The 4,900-nt window shown below is 37.5% G+C and overlaps 1 long non-coding RNA gene across 1 annotated transcript; it reads left to right on the plus strand.

Annotated features, from left to right (window-relative positions):
- The first annotated feature begins 301 nt into the window (after positions 1-301).
- On the plus strand, positions 302-3,211 carry LOC113339862. Its single transcript, XR_003355166.1, has 3 exons — positions 302-432; positions 866-1,116; positions 1,628-3,211. It is a non-coding gene; the product is annotated as an uncharacterized LOC113339862 (long non-coding RNA).
- Positions 3,212-4,900: the final 1,689 nt, after the last annotated feature.

Genomic DNA, 4,900 nt, shown 5'->3' on the forward strand with positions numbered 1-4,900 from the left:
CAAATTAAATTAGATAAAAGCTTTCACACATAGCAATTCTGGAGAAGACAAGTGGTGAAACTCTATTAGTCGAAACATTAAAAACTGGATTACACTCTGTTTACACCCTATATTTAACTGGTCATTAATAACACCGTTATTAAAAACATGGATATACAATACTTATGTGAGGATTTACACGTAAAAACTTACACTTTGTTTGCACCAAAAACTTAACTGTACGTAAGTAATTGGCGTCCGTTAAGTGTACGGTACGTTCGTTAAATTGTCATCATCTACAACCATTTCTTTTTATTTTCTTCTTCAGTTCTTAACGGCTGCCATAGTTCCCATCTTTTGAACTCAGAAGAAAGTAGAACTTGATGATTTCAATGGTGAATCAATCATGGACTGAGAGTATTCGAAGCAATAGAAGTTGGACTATCCTCTCTGGTGAGAGTTTCTTCATCTTAATTTACACCGACATTTATTTTCATTTATTATGGTTTCCAAAAATCAATCTGTTCAATATATATCTGATTTGTTTGTAAAATCAATCGATTTTTATACTTTTGATCAAACTTTTTTTTCTTCTATTTTGTTAATTTTGGGTGTCATCAGGTTTGATTTAACTCTTCCATTACAAATACAGTTATCACAAAAAAGGAAAAAAAATCTCTCCTCCGAAAAATATCCCTCTGACTTCAATCCCTTTGATTCAGGGTAATCTCTTAATTGTTTGATTAACTTATATCATCCAAATACAGTAGCTTGGCTTCGCTGTTTGACTGTGGTGATAAATGACGCAGATTCCTTGACGGTTGATTTGAGCTTTGTAATGAATTAGGATTCAATATGGGTTTATGTGAATTTTATTGCTGTGCAGGGAAGGAGTTGCAATGCCTCAAAAATCAGAACCAACATAGTACACGAGCGGTGTTTGCTAAAATGCCTAAATGAATTGATTAGTTTTTATGCTACTGTAAGGTTGTTGTTGCCGAATGAGGGGTTTAATGGGTCCAGGTGGTGTTAAATGTTGTCATCAGTTGGAGGACATGGTCCGGGTAGGAGGCGGAGTTGTGTTTGGCAGAGAGAATGCTCACTGAGCATGCAGATGTCATAACTTTTGATGGCGAGGTACTACTTTACTAGCATCCTTTTTTGTATCAATTTTTATGCAAGCCTTAATTAGTTAAGTTGTGATGAAATCATAGACAAGCTATACTATGTTGGAAAAACAATGGTTTGCACGATTTCTAAAGTGTTTTTTTCCTTCTAATTATAATATTTGCAACATGAAACACTGCAGCGGGATATACACATTCTGTTTAAGTGTTTAACCTTTCCCATATATCTTATATTTGAGGCATTCTTGATTAGTACGTCCACAAATTAAAAACCGGCTTTGTGAATCAGTACATACTATCCCGTGGTCCATGTAAAGATTCTTTGTTTGGTAATGGACTAATGGTAGTTGTTCCATATGTTCTGATTGTCATGTTTATCTTATATCGTATTCACATTTTGTTCAAGGTGAACTCGAGGCACTATTGCCTTGGCGTATTGCACCAGAGTTGAGACAGTTGGGTGACTAAAACATTAAGATGTAGTTTATTGATAATAAATTAATGATTTTTTTCTGTTGCAGGAATAAGATTTGAAAGAAATACTACACATCTAGAGTTTGCAGATATTCCTTTGGGAGAGTTCATCAAGCACGCCCTAATGCGTTGTATGCTAGACGAGCTAGCAAGAATATGTAATACTCTATTTCGTGCTTTTATTTTTGTAGAATAAATTTCATTGGGTAATAAAGTTTTGTCATCAAAAACGGAAATCAGTACTAAGAAATCTATGAGAAGGTTTAAGTATGTAATTCAAGTACCTGAAAAGAGATGGTTTTATGATCCAATTTCATTGAAGTTTATTGGAATATATAGGAATTCCATCAAAAATTAAGGGAGGATAATAACTGTAGAGGAGATCAATTAGATTCATAGTGGTTTACCGTAATTATGTTGCTAACCCTGGGAAGAATGTGACCCTCAAGGAAAAACTTGGGTGACCCTTGAGGAAAAACTAACTTTTTTGTTTTTTATATTTTGTTTGAAGCATTCTGTTTATGGATAAGACGTCCGTCAAAATGAAGACCTAACTCTTCTTTGATCAAACTTCCAATGCTTGGACAGTTAATGGCATTAGTGTTTATTTGTGGATGCTTATGTATTGCTGCTCTCGAAGTTGCAGCTGCAATGGCGATTCAGACAGCTTGGGTTAGTTGTGAATCTAAATTATGAGTTCTTGAGATTTCAGTTGAAGACAGAAATTTGCGGCAGTCAGATTGGGGAATGGGGAATGATGTTGATCTAAGTTTGTTGTGCGGTTAGCTAATTAGCTTTGCAATCGGTGGACGGTGGTAGAAATGAGAATTAGTTGGTCAATAGACACAGGCGGTGATGGATTAAATTTGCTGGTGGTAATGGGTTTTATCTACATGAGATTTGCAAGCTAATTGAAGACAAATTACTGATACCGAAGGAAGTAATGGTTGTGTTGGCTCGATGGGGTTAAATGAGTGTTTAGTGTTCAGGAAAGCTTTGATGATAGTGGAGATGTTCATAGTTACAACAATAAGTATGGGGATCTGATATGGGTATTATCCGGAGTTAGAAGTGGTGAACCGATGGTGTTTGGATGGGAAATATTTGCAGGAACTGGTGGTTACTGTGGGTTCTTGGCATGAGCCGAAATTGGGTTCATTTGGAAGGAATTAGTTGGTTGCAGGATTCTCAAACTGGTAGTGGTCGTTGGTACAAATTTTGGGGATTTTGGCTCAGTGAAGTGGGTTTGATGTTTGAGAATTATCTCAATAAATCAGACAGGGGAAGAGGTTTATTGACGGAGCTGTTGACATGGGTATGGCTGAATGCAGAAAAGGAGATGTGCGTGAGTCGGAAGAATACAACAAACTCACCTCCACCAACACATATTCACACCCCATATATGTTTGAAGAAACTCCCGAAAAAGTTCTCATCTACATCACTGATCTGCATAATACATTCACCAGGTCTGCAACAAACTTTGTTTGAAGTATCAAGGAATGAAATTAGCAGCGTCAGTGGAAGGGAGTCCTTATATGGTTAGTGTAATTAATTAATAAGTGCTTAAACTTATTTGATCAGGTGCAGTGGCAGTGTACAATGATTTAAAATTATTTTATTTTGATTATATCTCCACACAAATCAAAAGTCCAAAAGCTTTACTGTAAACTTATGATAGATACTTAGCACCGAATCACTAATGCCAAATGCTAATTACTATTCTCCACGTCTACCGAAAAAGATCAGGGATGGAAAATAGATAAAAAGATAAAAATAATGCTTGCCGGCTTGAACTTTTTACTTTTCGGACTCTATTTTTACTGAACAAAGATTTAAAAAAAAATAATACCAAATCAAATATCCTAAGCAACGGGCGAGGCGAAGCCGAATCACACCAAATCAAAAGTCCTAACTCCGAATCACACCAAATGAAATGATACACGACAGAGTGAGAAACAACAAGTGATGGTGGAGGGCTAGCGGAGCCGCCCGGTGCATAGCACGGGCACAAAATCTAATACCTCTCAGTCTTTGACCCGATAAAGCTTGGAAATCAGGTTATGGAAATTGAAAGGCTACATAAAGAGCAGATTACCCTTCTATATGAGGGGTTTAAAATGGACTTACCGGAGTACCCGGTGTAACGGCCTCCCAAGTATCCTTATCTATCAAAGATGAGGCCTCCTAACAAAGATATTTAGGAAATATTTCAAATTTGAAAGAAAAATCTAAGTTATGGTATTTATATATGGAAGTTCAAATTCAATTTGGAAATAGAGTAACTAATATATTATAACTCTTTTATCCATATTAATATATAAAGGGGTGCAAAGATCTATATATTTTATGCGAAAATAAAAGAAAAAGATATAAATAAAATATGCACATCTTCTCCACCTATTTAATGTATTTGCCCCACCACACTAAATTAAAAATACATCGCCGCGGGGAAGGGCGAAGCCCGCACACACCAAGTCAAAAATGCATCGTCATGGGTGGGGCGAAGCCCTGCGCACACCAAGGTAAAAGAAAAACATAAATAAAATTTGCACATATTCTCCACGTATTTAATGTATTTGCCCTGCCACACCAAATCAAAAATACATCACCACGGGGCAGGGCGAAGTACCATACACACGAAATCAAAAATACATTGCCACGGGGCGGGACAAAACCCGAGCACACCAGACTAAAAAACAAAAAAGATACCCGGTACGTAGCACGGGAAAAAATCTAGTCGAATATGGAATTCAATGGAAAAAGTGCAATTCCCAGTGGTCAATGTTTTGGTAATCCACTAATCACATGCCTAAACGGGTATTCCGGATCCGGAGCTGCTTGCAACGTTTTCTTGTTTGCGTATTTCCTATTCATGTCAAAATGGAAAGAGTGCAATTTCCGATAGTGGTTTGGTAATTGATGCTGATGCAATTCATTTATGAAAGTCACTCCAACAAATGCCAGGTGAATTTGTTATCCCATGCCGGTTTTTGAAAATCTGCACCACCCACAACCTTTGGATTTATCTTTCTGGGTTTTCGAAATTTCATGCCATAATCCCCCGCCCACCCACACACACAACATCCCGCTTAAACTGACATATGAGAGGATTGATACGGTGGCTTTCGAGACTTTAACCGCATTCAATCCCGGATTTTGATTACCTAGGCTTTAGAGGTGTACAACGGGCCGGAACAACTCATTAAAAGGTGAGCCCAATGTGCTATGTGCGGTGTTGTGTCAGAGATTAAGGTGTGCCGTGTTGTCCCATGTTCGAGGGCGTGCTCTGCTGTGTTGTGCCGCGTTATGCTGTGCGTGG

Source organism: Papaver somniferum, unplaced genomic scaffold (assembly GCF_003573695.1).
Source record: "Papaver somniferum cultivar HN1 unplaced genomic scaffold, ASM357369v1 unplaced-scaffold_21, whole genome shotgun sequence".
Classification (NCBI taxonomy): domain Eukaryota; kingdom Viridiplantae; phylum Streptophyta; class Magnoliopsida; order Ranunculales; family Papaveraceae; genus Papaver; species Papaver somniferum.